The sequence below is a fragment of the Crassostrea angulata genome, chromosome 2 (assembly GCF_025612915.1).
Source record: "Crassostrea angulata isolate pt1a10 chromosome 2, ASM2561291v2, whole genome shotgun sequence".
Taxonomy (NCBI): Eukaryota; Metazoa; Mollusca; class Bivalvia; order Ostreida; family Ostreidae; genus Magallana; species Magallana angulata.
In genome coordinates this window covers 66324070-66346544 of record NC_069112.1, presented here as the reverse complement: position 1 = coordinate 66346544, position 22475 = coordinate 66324070, and the positions used below count along the sequence as shown (strand labels likewise).

The 22475-nt window shown below is 33.3% G+C and overlaps 1 pseudogene; it reads right to left on the bottom strand.

Annotated features, from left to right (window-relative positions):
• Positions 1-1251: 1251 nt before the first annotated feature.
• Positions 1252-22010, bottom strand: LOC128174741 (uncharacterized; annotated as a pseudogene).
• Positions 22011-22475: the final 465 nt, after the last annotated feature.

Here is a 22475-nt window from a genome sequence, read left to right as displayed (position 1 = left end):
CACCATATCTCTCTCTCTCTCACACACACATACACAACCACTCTCACTTTTTAAAGAGAACGTTGATAGTGTCTTTCATTTGTACAAACCCATTTTGAAATGGAACTAGAATTATAAAGTATTAAAATTTCACTATATTTTACCAATAAACCACAAAATGAAATATAAAATTTGTATTTTTTTAAATAAATGTTAGAATATTAGGAAAAGACGTTGAATGTGTCATGTATTTGTACAAAACGTATTTATAGAATTAACTGTTTATCTTTGTAATGCGTGTCTGAGGCAATTTTATGCAGCAAGTGGTCTATCAGAATATCTTATTGAAAACAAGCACACACTGAACGACTTGCTTTATGAGACGATGCGAACTTTTATCCGAAACTGCTTTTAATTGGATGATCAAAAAGTAACATGCTTTCGGTATAAATGTCGATGAGTGAAGCGGTCCGTCAAACAGAATGTTCCGTACAGAGAAGTTTGTGAACGGTAAAATAACTATTATCTCGCTAAAAGAGCATTAAAATGGCATGAAACTGAACAAGGTGATTAATCTGGTAAATATAAATATGTTGAGAACAGATATTTTGTATTTAATCGATCTAATTACGGGTTAAAACATAAATTGATCTCGTAAAAATGTAAACAAAGTACGGGGGTAGTGTCAAAACACGAACGATAATTCAGGACATGTAAACAATAATATTTTGGTGAATCATGCCTATTACAGGTTTTTGACAGGTAAACAATAAATAACTGAACATGATACCAGGCATTTTAACTAAAATTGCATGTCTGATGTGATACACAATGAAATATTAATAGAAAACTTAATTGATCATAGATGATCATATTACACCACCCCCACGTAAAAAAATGAAATTCTCCTGAATTGAGGACAGTCTAAGTGAAACATTTTTAGCATTGATAATATTAATGACAGAGTCCATGGGGTGTTTCCTCTGCAGGAAAGCAGCATCGAGCATCACAATGAACAGATTGTCGTCCATGAAGTGAACTCCTTTTCTCGCAAGAGAACACAGCTTTTTGTAGTTATAAAATCTAAGCTTCCTGTCTGTCTCTTCTTATTTGATCATTATATGCTTGGCTGACCCAGGAAGACGAAGGAGGTTGTATTTACAGAGAAGGGCAGATCTGGATGAGGTCAGGTATGAAGAATTGATGACACAACCCGTCTCAAGGGAGAGGGCCGTGAACTCCCACGCCTGCAGCTTCTGGAGTCATGGTTTCTCAGCCTGAGGGTGACCAAGTGAGTTTGGGTCTATCTGGTGAAATGGGAAATGGTGCAACTTCCGACAAGTTTCTCCTTGCTGGGGGCAGCAATGGAATGCTTGCAGTAGTGTTGGGAACAGCTGGAGCAATCGCATCGGCATGGAAACTGGCTGGCTCGCTTCGCTGGCTGTCTCGTCCCGTGCAAAGGGCTGGTACGTTGAGGGAGGCCAGGGTTTCTGGATCTGCCAATTCTACCAGAATGGTTTTACTGGGAATGCTGGCTGGCTCGTCGGCAGGAGTGTCCTTGGAAATTTAAGGTGACGCTCGGAAATCAACAGGAATGGCAAAAATTGGCTGGCCTGAGAGTATAACCAGATGTTCATTGGCGGGGTGTGGGGGTCTGGCTGGCTGTCAATGGCAGGGGGCGTCTGGCTTGCTATCAATGATAGGGGGCCCTCTGGCTGGCTGTCAATGGCAGAGGGCCTTCTGGCTGGCTGTCGATGGAGAAGGGATCCTCGGGTTTGCATGGAATGGCGGAGCACCTGATTGACCTGGGATGGGAGGAGGATCCTGAGGATGGCATGCACTGGACATCTTAGATGATACATAGGCTGGGGGCAATTTCCCTTCCTGATGCTCTGAAAGTGCTCTGGACCAACAGCAAAGACAATGGACAGCGCTTTCTTTACGGATGGAGAGGCCACAAGAGTCATGGAGGACGGTGTCTGGGAAATCTACAGGACTTGATATCATAGTAACGTTTCTGGCGCTCTGCACTGGTCTTGAGATTCTGCCTGGCTAGTTCATGAATAGAATGGAGCTTGGTTTGGTAATACATGTAATAACATCTGGTTCTGTTTCATTTTCTGTAGATGGGGAGCAAACTACAGCTTGTAGAGGTATATCTTTAGGAGTCCATTAGGGGTCAATTTTAGGACCATTATTTTTTATTCTATATATAAATGACTATTCAAAATGTCTCAAACACTCTTCGATTACAATGTATTCAGACGACACATCACAGGACGTAAGTGACAAATCTATAGATACGATAGAAAAAAAACTCCAAGAAGACCTCGAGCTAAGTACGGAATGGATGATTAAAAATAAACTTAGTATAGATCTTCAAAAGACGCAGCGTGTGCTTATTGGCTCATCCAAAAGGTTGCAAAAATGTAGAAATTTGAACATAAATTTTAGTGGTGTGCCAATTGAATTTGTGAAACAGGCTAAATTCTGGGGGGTTTAAATAGCATTGTGTTTCCACATTTTACTTATTGTTGTACTGCCTGGTGTAATGTAAACAACCAACTGTATTTAGATAGAAAAAAGGCCGCAAGAATATTGTTAAATGTACGTAATATTTTAACTCCTACTAGTTTTGTATTTTCTTGTTTATCATGGACGCTAGTTAAGGATTATTTTATGTTTAGACAAGTGATCGTTTTGTACAAGGTTTTACACAACCAAATGTCCGATTATCTTAGTGTGTGTCGATATACGAGATGTTAATTGTCGCCAAACCAGATCAAATGATTTTATGTCAAACCTTTTATATTTACCACGTCCAAAAACAGAAAATTACAGACGTTCCAATAGTTACTCGTCGACATTTCTTTGGAACAAACTTTCTCAAAATATCCGAAACTCTACTTCAGTAAGTAATTTTTAATCTGTGTATCTTCAGGAGTATTTTCACAGAGCTAATATTTAGCTATAATAGTCCTTTTATAACTCACTTTTTAATATATGTATATTGTAACAGTAACATGTATATTACCATGTACTAAGACAATAATGTGCTTGTATTTTTGATATATGTGTGAGTTTATATTTAGATGCTAATTGTATCATTGTAATGTGTATGATTGTAAATATGTTTTAATGCAGGACCCCTTTAAAGGGGCATGGCCAAGACTTTGGGCAACAATTATATTTCCGATTTTAATGTTTACAATGCTTCAATAATGTTTTTTTAATAAGCGACATAATACCAATCATACAAAACTGTGTATGTTCAGTCATGAGCTTGATTAAATCAAATTATTAAATGGATGCACAGATACATTTCAATGCAGTTCTGAGAATTAAAAAAAAAAAATTGTATTTTGTTTATTTATAGTGTGCGACTATTTCAACAGACCATACTGATTTCATGCTGTGTTGAAATCGGACCACGGCCCAGGGATACTCCATTTTGAAACTGTCATAACTAACATTGGGGACGGTTACAGTCAACACACAGGCTTCTTTACGCCAGAGACGAACGGCACGTTTGTTTTTACCTGGAATATCGAATCGTATAACGAGCATTGGAAGTAAATGGGGAAGAGATAATACAAACTCATACAGCTCAAAAGTATCGATTACATTACAGTGGAAGTTCGTTTGCCATTTTAAACCTGCATCAAGGCGATAATGTTTACTTAAAATTGATTGAAGGAATAACGAAGAGAACATTTACAATGTTTTCTGGATGGAAACAACATTCGGGTAAACTTTTCAGCTTTTAATTATCAAACAGTTTGTTTTTTGGGGTTTTTTTTTCAGTAAATGGGCATATTCTGTCTCTTAACAGCTTCAAAAGCAAAATGTGTTGTTTTTTCAGACATTTTAGTATTTAGTTACTATTTGAGGAAAATTTGTGTTACGCATTATCTCTTTCAGACTTACTTCCTACATTTTATGCAGTTTGCCCATCTGGTGGATGTTCAAACGATATGCAGATAATTACTAACAACTTTGTGTATGATAATATATCAAACATCATTAATATTGAAGCTGGATTTTATCTACCGATGAAAAATAGAAACGAACAGCTGGAGTATAGCGTTCCAATCTGGACACACAGAACGACAGACAATTATACTAATTTTTATTATCTCAATGCCTCCGGTTATATTTTCTTACCCAACTTTGGTACGTTATATCTTCTATTTCATTTTTATTACATATAAAGGAACTGACAAGAGGTTTATATGCAATAACGGTCACCCGAGTACTATGGCCGTCTGATAGTTCAATCATTGCATAATTTTAAGCTTTATTGTAGAGTTTTAACCCTAATCGGTACCTCCTCTGACTGTTGCCAGTACTTTTTTTTTGTTTGTTCACATCATTTCATTAATGGGAGGGGGAGAAAATCAGAAGATTCGAATAACCTACTTGCATACCTGTAGTTTACGGGCAAAAATGTAAATGTTTGGTGAAAGTACGCGTGCAGGTCTAAAATTAGCAATCTTATTTTGACAGTTTCATGTACAATACATACAATGAAAATAATTCATACAACATGCATACAGTTAATTGCTATGCGCATACAGTGCAAAAAAATAGTTTTAAAACTACATGTAAAGATAAAAATATAAAACTGTTACGGAAAACAAATGACTGGTGTAGGTTACCCGATAGAATACAATTACTTGAAATACCTGCCTAATTTGATATTCCTACCTAGAAAAGGCTTAACCAATGCCATATTAGCAGTGATGGTTTTTTTTTTCAATTTCAAAAGCGGGCATTGTGGACATTATAACAATATATTTAGTTTATCTTATATTTAAAACACTTATTAAGATATTCATTTTTACTATGTGGCCTGTCCCCTGAGCATTTGTTCGTTAATTTCACAATTTGAATTGCATCACAAAAATGAATATAATTTTTAACAAATATTTTAAGATTTAAAATATTTTTACAATAAAGTCTGTGGAAACTCACTTATATTATGCACTTATATATAGAAAACTTCATTTTTCCATAAAATAATAATACATGTTGATTTACAAATTTAAAATCAAGGTAACTACCAAAAATGCATATATATATATATATATATATATATATATATATATATATATATATATATATATATATATATATATATATATATATATATATAAATTTTAAGAAAATAATATAAAATTTTTTATTTTATTTGGAAAAAGTAATCAAATCTTTTTCATGTGAAATTATTACATTATATTTTATAGATTAACTAAACTTTGACCAGTGCATGCACGGGTTGATATTTGATATGATATCGGATATTTACGACTGAAATAGACACATCGACATGTGCACTACGTATGTTGACATTTACACAACTAAGCTTTAAGCCTACAATAATGCTTTTAATTTCACTACACTCTGCTTTGTTAGCATAATCTAAGTGTGTCTCGAAACAGACCTTCACCACAGATAAAACTTGCAGAACCGCTCCGAAAACGATTTTTGAAATATTAATGAAGCCGCATCGAAAATAACAGTTACAATATTCATAACAAATGATTTCAGGCTGTAAATGTAAATACCTTTCACCTAAAAAAATTATTCATATTAATGAAGAATTCAACACTTTATCACCAACGTTTTCTACTCGCTTCGAATTTACACACCATGTTGACAATCGGAACTTTCAGGATATTTCATATTAAATGCTAGAGTTAGAGTTATCTCCCGTATTTCCTTTGATGAACAGAATATATGACAAATTTTAAATGAAAATTTACACGTGTTTGTAATATCATTTCTGAGTTAATCCATGCAAATGTGATTTTGTGAAAACATAAACTAGATAGCCTCCCGTGATTTAACGTGAATATAATGCGCATGCGCAAGATTGTAAAATCCAAAAAATCCAGATGATTTTCGGATTTTTTAAAGGAACTTTCGTTGATTGTTATATAGCGAAGCTTGACTGAGAAAAAATAAAAACAAATTGGTAATCTGCAGGTTCCAATGATGTTTAAGATATATTAAAAAATAGACAATACTCTTCCGATTTCTCGGTATTAAAGCCCAAAAATTCGAGTCTATTATTTTAATATAAGAGTATAGATTTTTAGCATCAGCTTTATCACCCCTGCGAATGTGTTCGGAATGTTTTCTTTATCGTTGCTAAGTATGTAATAAATCCAGAGGTGCTCGAATAAAAGTTCACGAGACTTCACCGAGATTTGTTTAGTTCCTGTGAAATTTCGAGCGGAAGTATAAGTGTTCGGATAATATTCTCAAAATACGTAAGTACTGGTAAATTTTTATATCATATCCTACTTTGATTTATGTTAAAACATCAAAATCTTTTAAGATGTATGTCTTATTTCACCATCTACCGGTTATTTAAATTTAACGATGATATTCAGAACAGGGTTATCCTTCGTGTTCATCCACGTGTAGAGTGGTTGAAAATATAAAAATTGGGTTGCTAAATAAAATCAAATCCATGTTTGATGCTTGTGGTGTGCAATACTGTGTTTTTTTAAAAAATAATGGGTGAATGTTTTGCATAAAAACTTAGTATATCGAGGCATTTTCAAGGAAAATTCTGCATGAAATAGTAATAATAGTCTCTTTCACTATTAATGTTATTACTAGGTCAGGCGCGGATCGAAAATTAATTCCTAGGGGGGGATCTCTACTACGCATGTTAATTTTTGCAACAGCAGAAAAAAACCTATTTTTTGTATTGTCACATTTATTTCTAGAACACATGCATTTTATCCACCAATTAATGAAAAATAAGTTTAAAAATCAATATACGTCTAGAATTTATTTTTGACAACAAGTACCTAAATTCTATAAAATAGACTATGAACACGAGGCACGGTTTTTACTGCGAAACTGAAAGGGTCAAATAAAACCACGTGGTCTAAAATTTAAATGACAATAACATTCGCAGGGGTGTTTATAAGCATCAGCTTATCAACAAAAATTTTGTATTAAATTATGTTACTGACATTTTGTGTATTTGCAGTTATTAGTAAAACCCTTAAAATTGATTAACATCAATTTGAGCAAAGTGCGTTAAATTTGGAACGTTAAAGAAAGTTAACCCACTTTGAAAAAAAAATTCAAAGTGCGTTATGAAGGTACATAAACATTTTTTAGTATCGAGACACTTAACGCACTTCGAAAAAATGTTTTTAAATCACTAATTCTGGAATTTATTTCCTAATTTGTTGATAGTACAATGATTTGTTAACACTTATGAATCTGATTTACCGTCTATTGAGAGTGGGCATTGGGTAGGTGTTGGGGTTAACCAAAGATGCAGGTCAGTTACTAGTATATCATTTCATTGATTACAGACAGGAGGTCCCCTACCCCTCTTTTTCCTTCCAAAACGTATATTCAGCAACATGGAGTAATTGTTTATAAGATCAAAAAAAAAGAAATACACTTTGTTGTATATAAAGTGGCGTAGCAGAATGCATTAAATAAGAAGTAATTTTTTTGCATACACAAAAAAGAAAAATGCAGTTGCTAGGCAATGCAGTTTATGTCATTTTGGATAATTCAAATCGCCCCGAGTTGTTCTTTATGTAAATTGTCAAACTACGTAAGCATAAAAGAAAAACAATCTAATGGAGTAACTGTTTGTCTAGGTAGCTGAGAATAAACTGGGTTCTTTTTAAATTATATCTCATTAAGCTAAACAGGGTTAAAACAATCATTTATTGTATATAAATTATATATTATTTCGACTAAATATCGACGATATTCACGCAATTTGATTTTTTTTTAAAGTGCGTTGACGTGGTAGCTGAGAATACATTGGGTTCTTTTTAAATTATATCTCATTAAGCTAAACAAGGTTAAAACAATCATTTATTGTATATAAATTATATATTATTTCGACTAAATATCGACGATGTTCACGCAATTTGATTTTTTTTAAAAGAGCGTTGACGTGGTCCCAAAATTAACGCACTTTGAATTTTTTTCAAAGAGCGTTATCTTTCAAAGTGCAATGTAACAATTGTGATATCGGATCAACCTTAGGACCTGAGTCCCTGACCCAAGGCCCATAAACTTCAAAATAAATGTAAAGGGCTTTATGGACAATTTCACCTTTTTTTCAAAGATATATGATAAGAAAAAAAGATGATGTTAGCTTTTATACATATTTACGATATAGCCGTTTGGCTTGAGTTAGGTCCTGAACTCTTTTCCTTAGGGTCATCAATTTCAAAATTTTGGAAGAGGACTTAATGACATCATTACCATTAAAGTAGAATATTCCCCACGTGTGGGAGTAGAAAAGAATACTTTTGAATATTTTTAGATTGTTTTTGCATATTTTGCCCTGCCCATGCTGCCACAGGGGAAATAAAATAAAATAAAAACTCGATTCACATTATTCTGGAGATGCTTCAAACTCAAAATGGTTACAACTTGCTTAATGATTTTCAAGAAATCTTAAAGAATAATTATATAAATTAGTGTTTCAGTCCTAAGCATTATTTCTATTTTTTCTACTTTTAGATGAGACTTCCTGCAATGTCCTGGAACAGGTACCAGAACTAGAACAAAGTATTCGTGACAACACCGTTCTCAAAGAAAGGTCTTTGCATTACTACCTTTGTTTATATCATGTTTTCCCGATCGATCCATATTCAAGCGATGTTTTGAAGTTTTCTATAAAGCAAACAGGGTTGTTTGTCTTAGCAATCCATGTCAATGTTTATTGGGAAAATGTGGTATTTTCTCTGAAAGTAAACAATGTAGAAATGTTTCAAATGTCAGTTAGAGCCTCTGATTATGATGGATATCCTTATGGAAATTCTGAAGGATCGATGTTTGCAGTCCTTAAGTTGGAAATGAACGATAAAATATCTTTTAGAAACGTATCTGGAAGCTATGAAAGGGGATCATTTGCTAGTTGGCTTATTGTTTAAGAGTAAAGATTAAAATACCAAGTTACGTACGATGATTCTTTACTCTTTCCTAACAGTCGTTTTCTTTATGTCAAACAGAAATATCGTTTCATTATTACAGTCTGTGTACAAACTTTCAAAAATGATATATTGTTAATTGAACTATTTATGATCTACGATTGGTGTCTACGTTTAGTGCAATATTGCAGGGAATAAATGAAAAACCAAATCTCATGTTTGTGTTTCTTTTTGAAAACTGCGTAGGTCTTTTATACCTTATGGTCCTACGTATACATAGACATGTTAGATAGATAAGAAAAATACAAAAGTGCACTCAATCAAATGTTTCCTTGCATTCATTATGTATACACTTATCGTTTAAACAATTCAACCAGTAATATTTAAAGTACCTTATTTAACATAAATTAGAAAGTTATGATCAAATTCGTTTGTGGTTGTGTCTTCAAAAGGTTGTGTGATTTAGACAAAAGGCAGTATAAGAAATCGTCATAGTCTTGTACTTCTTTCAAAAAATAGTTATTATATCATAAGCAGCAACTAATATAAAAAAGACAAAGTGTTAACTTAATCAATTTTTGCAACAATTGAGCATTCATTAAGCATATTTAATGTATTAACATTGCTGATATCCTGAGAGTTATGGATAGGATAGGATGCAGGAAAACTGATAAAAAAAATAAAGTCAAACACTGTCCTATCCTATCCTGCATTCTGTAGCCAATCAAATTCTAGTATAAACTTCAGAGTGGTTTTGCAAAACGAAAATGAATTTAGAAATATATTTACATCATTAATCTAATTCTTTTACAAAGTAAAACAGTAACAACAAATATTAATACAAAGTGGTAAAGAAAATTCATATAATAATTAATGTGAATGAAATATCCAGACGTTACTTCGATGTAAACAACGAGGATGAAAAAGTCAATTTTTGAAGTACTTTCTCTAAGAACCGGAAGTAACGCCGTGCCGAACAAAACATTTTAAATATTTCTGCAATTATAAGTCAATCTTTCCTCAAAGTTTGTTTGTTTATGTCTCTGCTAAATCCGAGATCTCGTTGAAACACGGTTTTTGTCTCGGGACAGGAAACAGACGAACTGAAGTGAATGATGAGAAAGAGGCTGGAATTTCTTGTACATTTGTTCAGTGTACATATTTTTTTATTAGGTTAGATGAAACACCAAAGAAAGTCAGTTAATTTGTTTAAAATATGACTTATTTGAACTCTTACGCTGTTAACCGGAAGTGACAGTTGATAAAATATAACCCGTGAAACACATCATCAATCAAATGTCTATCATTCATACAAGTAATGTATCTCATTTACTTATAGTGAATAAATTCTCGCTGTCAAATTTGTAAAAAAAGTAAGCTACCTTAGATATATGAGATGTCTCACCGGAGGTAAAATTTGTGTGCTTTTAATATTGTATTGATATATTCATTCCATGTAAAATAAATATAACTAGAGCAGAGTTCGTTGCAAAGCAACGAGTAGGTCTTCCTTTGTTGTTGCGAGTTGAAAATATATATGATTTAGTGTAAAACGATTATAATCAATAACCTTTCAGTTCGGCTTTCGTTATGAAAAAGTGTTGTGATTAAAAGGGAAGTTTAAAGGCGAGCATACATTTTATCAAAACTAACAAGGGTCTATACGCTGCGACCGATGGACTGATGCTTTGAGTGACGACGCTACTGATTGTAACAGGTTAACAATTTGCATTGCGAGTTGCAGTTCATAAAACAAGCATTTTGATTGGTCGTTTAGTACCCGCCCACTCAGACCTGCTTACGTGGTATTAATAATTTTTGCACCAACTGCCAGCAGTGTCGTTGAAAAAACTTTAAATCATGACTGCAACAATCGGCTCTTGTTTTTTGATGAAAAAATTGTTTAAAACACATTGATTAAACAGGTTCCCCATTTAATTTTTCAGCATTATACTTCACCGAGAAATGTTATCATTTTCAACGCTTCAGTGTAAGTTTAGGCAGTATTTTTTTGTAGCTTATTCCAAAGAATTCATCCCAGACACTGACAAGAAATATTACATAATTACATGTTATTGAACTTCAACCGATCAATACGAAAGCCGAGAAGGATCATTCGAGATTCGAAATACAAGATTCGAAATTCCAGATTCGAAATTCCAGATTCGATATTCGAGATTCAATATCTAAATTAACCAATCAAATCATGGATCTGAAACCTGTATCCTAGCAACATCAAACTCGAAGTGTATTCGCCCCAACTGTGTAAAAATCGGCTCGGGAAGAAAGATCTGTTTAATCTAAATGTTTTAGCTATGAAACAAAACACAAAAAAATAATCGACATGTCAAAATATAGGTTATGATAAAGTTTTAAACCATAGAAGATATAATGATTTACAACCTCAAAGACAAAAATCCAGATAAGAATAGTGTATTGTAGGGTATGGCAATGCCATTGTCGATATAAAAGAGAGAGAGAGAGACAGAGACAGACAGACAGACAGACAGACACAGAGAGAGTTTTGTTAGTGTCAAATTCAGTTTGATTTAGAATTTGAAATTGATTGGATTTGTTACAAGCATATATAGACAATAATTAAGCCTCTAAAACGAGAAAAGAGAGGAGGTAGCTAGGGTAGGGCAGACCAACTAGCAAGCTTTAATTTTAACGGTGTTAACGCACCTGTGATTTACATCGACTATCTCTCTCTCTCTCTCTCTCTCTCTCTCTCTCTCTCTCTCTCTCTCTCTCTCTCTCTCTCATCACTTAGCATTTCCTTTTCCGTGAGGGGGCTTGGGGTATTTGTGATGTCTTACATTAGCTAGCGAAAATGATAAAAAAACATGAAATTTTCTTTAAATGGTGTGCGGATGTTGTACGCCAATAATCTGTTTTCAGTATATACATTTCAAGAGGGGGGGGGGGCGGCTATATAGTCCTAATTTAATTTGTCAGTTATTATGTCCCCACTTTGTTTTCTCTACGTTTTCCAGGGTTTTTTTTATTTGGCTCGGCAAATTAATATAAAACTTTCTGTGTAGCTCCATAACGATGCATTGTAGATAAATTATGAGTAGTTTTACTTTTGATAAACAGGTAAAAAATCCGTACTTGATTTTTAATTTGACTCTTACAATCGGATTTAATATTCCAATAATTATAGGGTAGGAAAGAGTAGACGGGACTTTTTTACCCTATAATCCTACTGTACCATTCATTCAACACAGGTATTAGCACTCATTGAGTTCGACTTGCTTTCCTTTTCTTTCATCCACTGGATTTAAAGCTATTATTTTTTGAAAATATTTTGAATTTATGGCCTGATGATATATAAATTAGAGCTGCGCTGGTGCATATATTTACCCAAATGGACCAAAATATAACCAAGTGAATCTAAAAGCTTTGACAAAATTAGTTTTAAATGTACCACTCTTTATTTCAATTCTAATCGGGTATGTCCTTTAGAAAAATCTTGAACCACACACATTTTAGCAAAAAAAACGACAATTGTTTCATTTTTTTATGGGGAGGGAGGTGGTGCCGGTAAAGGACATGTATTGCTTGTGGCAGTTGTGCTATACTCTCATTTGTTATAATAGGTAATACTACATATTTATGGAACGCCTCAACTGCCTTATGTAGATAATCTTCATAATATGATGATACTTCAACATTACATGATGGTACTTTAACATTATGTGATGGTACTTTAACATAACGTGCTGATACTTCAACATTACATGCTGATACTTCATTATATGATGGTACTTCACTATGCGGTAGTTCTAAAAATAGGGTTAGGGAAGCGTCGCCTAGGGAACGAAATACGCTAAAACTCAGAACACGTGGATGCCTGTAAAGTTTTTAACACTGGGCTGTTTCTCTGTTTCAGAGATTGATCAGATTGGACTAAGGTCCACTAAAACTAGTTTAGATCGAGATACTCAACAAATGCTACTATTTGATTAATCTGTCTTTTAAATGGATCATTCTAAATTTTAAAGAATTTCATTGGGGCTCAGCGCATAAAAATCAGGGGGTACCAAAAGTCCTTCAGGGAATTTTGGTCAAAAAATGTGCATCAGAACCCAATCTTTTGGTGCTTAGTCAGAGCGAACAGCTAATTTTTTTTTCTAAAAAGCACCTAAACAAATACTTCTGTCATTCATGTTACATGTAGATTATACTTATGGGGATTAATGGGTTCTTCCTGGAGATCCACGTAAAAGAGTGGGCAATGAAAGCACTGATTTGTTCAACAGTACAGTTACTGCTAAAATCAGATTCAACAGCAATGCAATGCTTTATCCTTTGCATGATCTTCTAAGTTGCATGTGTGGTTGTCGTTTGCCTAAATACATTGCACCAAAACAAATCGTATGTTTCGACAATATTTTTATTCAGTAGAGATCCTCTCACATGAGCTGTAGTGTATTGTGTACTTCTTCAGTTCTAGCTTTTTTAAAAAATTTTGTTTACACATAAATCCACATACACACATATTTCAGACATACATTCATACATTTCAAGATTCCACATATTGTAATATCTTATAAATCTAAAGGAAATAGATTATCCGTGTAGTGTGAAAACGTGTTTTCTTGCAAAAAATATATAGATAAACAAATAGCAGTAAATGAAAAGAGAAAAAGGGAGATATAGAAGATAAAAAAAATTACAATAGAAAAGGGGGTACATGTATCAAAATATTTGTTCACAAGTCAATATAATTTTTAAAAAAGGAGAATAGTTTAAGCAATCACATATGTCATAAAACTTGTTATAATTTCTCACAAATTGTTTGCAGTGGTTTTCATAATTTGAGTATCTACAGTTTTTCAATAACATATATTTTCAAGCAGAATGTTTTTTTTTATTATTTGTAGTTCCAGCTTTTTGACATGATCCAAACTAGTTTCAGTGGACTTTAGTCCTATATCAATCTCTGAAACAGAGAAACAGCCCAATGTTAAACTTCCCTATTTTTAGAACTACCGCATAGTGAAGTATCATCATATAATGAAATATCAGCATGTAATGTTGAACTATCAGCACGTACTGTTAAAGTACTATCATGTAATGTTAAAGTATCAGCATGTAATGTTAAAGTATCAGCACGTAATGTTTAAGTACCATCACGTAGTGTTAAAGTACCATCACATAATGTTGAAGTATCAGCATGTTATGTTAAAGTACCATCATGTAAAGTTGAAGTATCAGCACGTAATGTTAAAGTACCACCATGTAATGTTAAAATATCAGTATGTAATGTTGAAGTACCATCATGTAATGTTGAAGTATCATCATATTATGAAGATTACCCACATGAGGCAGTTGAGGCATTCCATACATATTGATATAATTTAATTCTGGTTGTAACGCGGTTTCTGATTGGCTAAAAAAAATATTTTATATCGTATAAAGAATGTTGCCTACGTCATAGTAAGACTAACGTCAAAAACGTATCCATACGCCTGACGTTACGTTTGAATTTTGTAAAATTTTACGTCATTTTAAAGTTCAAATGACCGTTTTTATCTACAATGAAGAGTAAAAAAATTAAATTATAAGTAATGAATTCAATATTTATTAGTTTTTTACGATATAAAATGGTTTGAAACAGTTTACGCTTTTTTATAAACCGCTTCGAAGTATCATCATATAATGAAATATCAGCATGTAATGTTGAACTATCAGCATGTACTGTTAAAGTACTATCATGTAATGTTAAAGTATCAGCATGTAATGTTAAAGTATCAGCACGTAATGTTTAAGTACCATCACGTAATGTTAAAGTACCATCACATAATGTTGAAGTATCAGCATGTAATGTTAAAGTACCATCATGTAATGTTGAAGTATCAGCACGTAATGTTAAAGTACCACCATGTAATGTCAAAATATCAGTATGTAATGTTGAAGTACCATCATGTAATGTTGAAGTATCATCATATTATGAAGATTACCCACATGAGGCAGTTGAGGCATTCCATACATATTGATATAATTTAATTCTGGTTGTAACGCGGTTTCTGATTGGCTAAAAAAATTATTTTATATCGTATAAAGAATGTTGCCTACGTCATAGTAAGACTAACGTCAAAAACGTATCCATACGCCTGACGTTACGTTTGAATTTTGTAAAAGTTTACGTCATTTTAAAGTTCAAATGACCGTTTTTATCTACAATGAAGAGTAAAAAAATTAAATTATAAGTAATGAATTCAATATTTATTAGTTTTTTACGATATAAAATGGTTTGAAACAGTTTACGCTTTTTTATAAACCGCTTCGAAGTATCATAATCGCGGTTTATAAAGCGTAAACTGCCCCAAACCATTTTATATCGTATAAAACAAATAAATATTGAATTCATTCCTTAAAGTAGATCCAGTGTTCTGTGACGTCACACATTTTTGTAAAACTTTGAATTCTTTAAAAATTGTGCATGATAGTTTTATTTATTTTATGTGAATATAATCCCATGGATGTAATTAGAATTATTGGTAGGTAAAAGATATTTCCGCACTTAATTTTACACTTAATTTCCAAATTTTTATATATTTTATCTATGCAAAGGGGAAATAACTCTTTTTCTGACTTTTCTCTCAGTTGTATGTCTAAATGCTATAGTTTTTCTTATTCCAACGATTAATTTTGAAATATATTTGTAATTTTAGTTTTCTGATAAAGTTGACATTAAAATTAAACAAGAAAAACAAATTTCTGCCTACAAGATTTTACTTTTAACAGAAAAAATACATTTTTCTAATGCTTAAATATGCTTTAGTTTGTGTTTATCTGGCATCTCAAAAAGTGTGATGACATGTATATTTTTTCTAACAGTTGATGACATTTAAGTCTATTAAGTAGAAATCAGTTCGGTTTTTCAACTTTCCTCAGAGAATTTTACGAGTATGGAGCTACCTTAAATAAAATGAAAGTTTCCAATTACACTGTGCATAGCTTCTATCACGCATTTTGACCCGTGCGATAGTATTAAACCATTTTCAAAGCATTTAATGTAATTCAACCGATCATTTTTGAAATTTAATTTTCTGGATCCCCGCCTGATACGTCCGCCTTCTTGTATATTAGAATTACATGTACATTGACCATATGTACACATTAACTTAATCGGCTATGTTGTGGGACGATAACATTTTTTATCAATGTTTTTGCACGATATGTAACAAATAACAGCCTATTTGTGGGATTTTGCACTGATTATTTGAGATAATTTGCCGCCATCTTTTATGCATTCCACACACCACTCACAGTTTCTTTATTTGGTGTTCTGTGTGTATGGCGACAAATTGGTAAATTTGCACCACTCGCCCCTTGTAGCTTCATCCTGATTACATTTTATCTGGCTAAGTGTAATGTAGTAGTATATTAAATACACACATCTTTGTTTGCAGTGCTTATTTACATCTTTAGAGATTTACTTACAAAAAAAAGTAAACATTTGTATGACTTATATGTAATTATTGTCAATTTTGGTGCGGTGGGGGGTAGGGGGGTAGGAAACTACAGAGAAACTTAACTTAGCTGTGAAACATATGCTTTTATTCTTTCTTGTTGATATATCAATGAATGAATTATAACAAAATATATGTACAACAATTAATTTTGAAATATTCATGCACAATCAAATAAAGTGTTTTACTGTTCTCTGCACAAGAAATCGGCAATGTGAACAAATTGGTACCCTATCATCCCTACCTTTAATTGTAGAGAGTAGGTATCCTTCTATATTGAAAACAATTCCAAAAGTAAGACTCATTATAAGTTGTTTACTGAGGAAAAGGAAAAAAAATTGTATTTATTAATAATTCCGTATGATGTGATAATATCTCAATGATTTGTTTATAATCATAGTACTAGTGTATCACTGTATGCATACATAAAAACGATAAGTAATGCTTAGATTTATTAGTGAAACAGGACAGATTATTTATATTTAGATTATTTAGATACATGTACTAATCTTCATGCGGGGATCTAGAAAGAAGGGGGTCAGGGGATCTGGACCCCCTCCTCGGGAAAATTGGAGCTTATTAAATTTACATAGTAAAATTTTTTTAAATTGGCCTAGGACCCCCTACAGAAAAAATTAGCTACGCTTATGAAGTTCTCTACCATAACCGCATGTTTACACAAAAGGGGTGAATAAACCCGGGTTTTAAACTATTACTGGTGGTGAAATACCTTAGGGTTCAAACGCATCAGATGGAAATGCACCAGGGCAAACAAAAATCACTTAGATCCGCGAACCACACTGCATTATTACTAGTCTACTTAGATATTCTGTGTAAAAGTAAATACAAATAATTATTTAGTTAGGTAGAGAGAAGTGAACATAGCACTTATTTGTATATAAGAGCATGTACGTATGAATTTTATTTAGAACAGTTTGATGTCGCTAGGATACCTATTTTCAGATCCTTGATTTGATTGGTTAATTTAGATATTGAATCTCGAATTTCGAATCTCGAATCTCGTATTTCGAATCTCGTATTTCGAATCACGAATCTCGAATGATCCTTCTCGGCTTTCGTAGATCAATGACACACTTCTTTCTACAATTGTGTATGAGTTTTCAAACATATCTAAAACTTGAAACTTACGCACAAACGTGTTTAATTTTAGACTGATCTCTGTAATTAAACTGATTTTTTAGCTTATAATCTGTGAGACAATAATGTTATTCCATGTTCCTCAATAGTCATCAGACAATATTTATTACACTACTAAGTCAAAAAAGTACTGACATTCCCATTTTTTACTAATAAACTTAGCCATTTACTGACAATGTACTGACATTACTGATAAACATAGAAAAGTACTGACGTTTTTACTGACGGTACTGAGAAACTTAGAAAAGTACTGACAAACTTAAGACAGTACTGATAAACTTAAAGAAGTACTGACACTTTTTACTGAAGTTACTGAAAAAACTTAGAGAAGTACTGACAAGTACTGATAATTACTGACGCCATTGTTCCTACTCCCGCTAGAGCTTAAAAGGTTTGAAATTGTATTAAATAATGTATTTTGAATTATAATAGAGAAAATAAAAAAATAAAAAATTATTAAACTTTTTAATAACATTTTCGTTGAATAAAAATGTCAATTGTATATGTAATTTTATAAGTGAAGGAGAAATTGAACCCCCTTTTTTTAAAAAAACCGGCGGATTTTACAATATCTATGTTGTTACCATTAGGTTTGATAGGTTCAAATTCTGTTTTCTTTACTTGAAAAACTGCGGGGGGGGGGGGGGGGGGGGGGTATTAAGGGGTGTTAAAACAACATATTGCATAATTGTTTAGCATTACCGAGCATGCAGATCTTAAGACGTTTGTGTAGGACGTTTGTGTATATACAAGCACACGTGTGTCTGTCACCTCATTGTTCCAGATCTCGCTACCGTGCACTGCAAATTGTCAAGATGGGTTGTGTACAGTAGCTTTTATATAATCACTTACTGGCCATACAGATCTTAGGAAGTGTGTGTATATATACAGGCACACGTGTGCCTGTCACCTCATTGTTCTCAATCTCGCTACCGTGCACTGCAAATTGTCAAGAAGGGCTATGTACAGTAGCTATTATATAACCGCTGACCGAGTAAAAAAATGTTAAATCTCCTTTAAAAACTTTAACTTCAATCAACCAGTTGTTAAACATGTGTTTTCATAATCTTTGATCAATTGATCTGGTGTAAAATGAAACATTGATGGATAAAACTACTACATTTTCATATATGTCGTGTATGTTCTTACCAGGGCCACGGAATGATAAAAAAATGGTAATGAAATAAGGATTGCCAGTTAACTTATTAGGAAATAAATTCACGGGTAAACTATTACATGTAGTAAATTTAATTCAATTTCTCTCTCTCTCTCTCTCTCTCTCTCTCTCTCTGTACAAACTGTACAAATGTTGGTATATTAAAGTTAACACAATTTCTTTACCATGTCACCATAAACCTTGTAATAGTTGATATTTTTTAGCGCGATAGGTCTGACTACCGACTAGCCTTACGTTGTATCCCGCATCAAATTTTATATACAAATGATTGTTTTTACATGTGATTGGCTGCATATGTAACATTGAATTAAAACATTGAGATGTTTTACGTCTGAAAATAAAAATAACCGTTGATTCCTCCATTCCTTTTCTTAAGCATTGTCTTGTGATCCATGCAGTTGCTCTCTCATACGGGAACAACCATCGACCATGCATGGGTCCATAGCGTGAAAGGTCATCAACAATGTGGTGGATGAGGTGTGTGGTAAGATTCTAAATTCAAAAAAGTAATTAAGTCATTGAAAATAACTCTGAATCACACAGAATGAAATGCAAGTTAGGGTCTAACACTGCATTTTACAAAAAAACTAATTCAATTTACAATAGACTTACGACCAAATCAATGACAGTTTAAAATTCACAAACTACTTAGTTAAGGAAATTCACAAACTACTTGGTTAAGGTAATCAAAGAAGCTGTGAATAGATGGTTTTATATAAATCTTGTTAAATAAAATATTACCACAATAATGAAAATATTTATGACTTTGTTGCAAAACGCATTGTAACTCATGCAATCAAAATCAATTCCCAACTCTAACTTGTACTAGTGAATTTAGTTGAGTAAAATGTTTGAATAGAGAAAAACAGATAGGTTGTCAATCTTTTTTAAAAAACTTTTACATGTACAGAGTATTAGATTATGATAAAACTTGCAGATGACATCCTGAAATCTTCAATTCAAGATCAAGACCAGTTTTATTTGTATTTTGATTAATTTTCTACAAACAAATAATATTCCTTGCAGAATCTAATATAGAAATATTACTAAATATATCATGTATGTAAACAAGGAAAGTCTATGTATGTATAATTTACCTGCATAGAGAGTGGAAAATCTCTTTCAAACAATGCAAGTGCCTCATGGGTATCTGCTTGAAGACTTGGAAGGTCAGCAATGAAGAGTTGAGGAGACGTGATTCTCTTGATCACATTACACAGCTTACTCAGTGTGTCTCCTGCTGAGGAGGAAGTATACCTTTAATGCACCACTCAAAGGCTCCTGAAGTCACAAACTGAAAAAAAGATCACAATTAATAAAATAATCTTGTAATGAATCTAGACACAATTCATTATACCGGTAAAATGTTCACTAACTAAACAACATTGGATGTTGAAACTATTATAGCAATATGTAGCCATGACAAAAAAAACGGTATCAATCAATTTACAATTTCATTAATTACATGTTCTTCATCAATGCTAATCAAAAAGGAAGTTCGAATAAAGATAGCTGATTTGATTTCTTTTAAATTGAACTAGATTTTTTAAAAGAAAAACTAACCTGCAGTTTAGAATTCATTGTTCTTAGTGTCCAAGGTTTTGTGAAATGTGGTCCAGGGGTGATTTCTTGCAAGTTGGTGTACACTATACTGGATGCTCTTTCATTTGCAATGGACAGTTGTTCTTTAGAAAGTGACCATGGGGTGCTACTTGTGGACAAATTTGACACTTCCTTGTTATCGTCTCTTTTCCTTTTCTTCTTTGGTTGAACACTGTGTTTGTCTGGTTGACCCTCTTCATGTACTTCTTCACTTGGCCAAACCTCTTCAAAGCGACTGAATGCGTTTTCACATGCTTTTAATTTTATGGTGTTTTGTTTGCCACCTAGCATATCAATTACATGGCTTATGAAGTCAGCTATGGTATGCATTCCATCAGGTGACATCTGCTGCATCTTATTGTGATATGGAAGTTGCTGCAATACGTACTTTCCTTTCACTCCAGTCTGTTTTTGCTGTTTTGCCCTCTGAGAATTGTTTGGTTTTTCTTCATACTGCTTACGGAATGCATGTTCTTCTTCCAAAGTGTATGGTGTTGGAGTTCTTTCTTCTTTCTCTCCATTCGCAAATCCAACACATTGCCTTAGGTCATGGTCAAGAGGAAGGAATTGTCTGTTTGACATATGTATAGTTTTACATAGATTTTTACAATAGTGTCCCACTTCTCTACAGTAAGGGCAAGATCTAAGGCAACCATGTCCTGACAAATGCATCACTTTGGAGTAAGCTGGAATGTCACATAAGTACTGAAGTAAAGCAACTTTTATGTCCATCGGAGCTGATCGATAGGAGTCATACACAGGAAATTCGGTGAGGCTCAGCAACTCATCAACTAAAATGGAGAGATAAGGATCCAAAGATTTGGGCTCAGAACCTTTTTTACCACTAGGAATAATTCCCATCAGCAGCATTGGACCAAGGAGCTGTCTAACTGACAGGGGAAGCGTAATCCAGGTCAGAATGACTGGCCACATTGATTTTTGACACACAATATTCCTGTTAGGATTTACTCCGTCAGTGAACAGTGAGAGGGGCACACACAACTCTCTGTCTTTTCCCCCAAATACTTGTCCAGGTTCGAACCATGATTGAAATAGTTTGCCGTCTGTGAAGTCATCCAGCACACCTTTTTCGGACACATCTATTTTATTAGCATAAAGTAATTTACACAAGTTGAATGTGCCATACCATCTTGCCAACCGTGGTCCAAGTGGCATGTAAGTATAGAACTTTCTGGTTTTTCTTGGTTCGTTGCACACCGGACACTCATTCAGATTGTAGTACTGATATTGGTCAGTATCTCTGTACACAATGCAGTCATTGATGCATGCATCATACTTTTCAACTGGCATCAGGAGAGGAGAAATAAAAGATTTGGCCTCTTTGTACGATGCAGGTAGAATGATTGGCTGAGGTAAGGATGCTTTCTCACACTGAAGAGAGTCGTTAAGGGCAGTCTTTGACATTCCATAGTTCATAGAGAATATGTACAGGTGTCTGGTGATGGCCTCCAAAACACTGGTTTCTGACCCCTGGAACAGTGGTTGTGTGTACTTTTCATCTTCGAAAATTTCAGTATTCCAGTCAAACTTGGGTATACAAGCACATTTAAAGCTGTTAGTCAACTTAATCTGATGATCATAAAAGGCACGCTTTGAGATCCAAGATCCCTTGCACTCTTTGCACTTACAGAACCGTTGAGAACCTAAAATAAGAGATAAAAAAAAATAATTTTAATTCCATTAGTACACTTATAGATTTTAAACATATAGTACTTTAAGTAAAAAAAAAATGAAAAAAATAAGGCAGCTTCCGGGTAGGCCTCTTTCATGCAGGTTTTTTTAAGGTAATTAAAAAATTGAATTACAAGAGATTTAGGCCCAAGCCAAGACGTTTATGCCCCTGTAAAGATGTTTAGGCCCTAAGATTTAATAGTGCCTTAATAGTTGAAACTTTTGAGTAGTTCTAAGCAAATAAATGCATTATTGTTAATTTGGAGTAAATTAATTATGTAAACAGGGGGTTGTCTGCCATTATGGAAGTTAGCAAATATATATAAAAGAACACTGATACCGGTAATTTTCAGATTGCAGCTGATTTATGAAATACGAATCAAATCCTTAAAACAACTGTCTACCCAAACACAAGTTTATAAGTATAACTTAATTACTATTGCAAGCAAATCA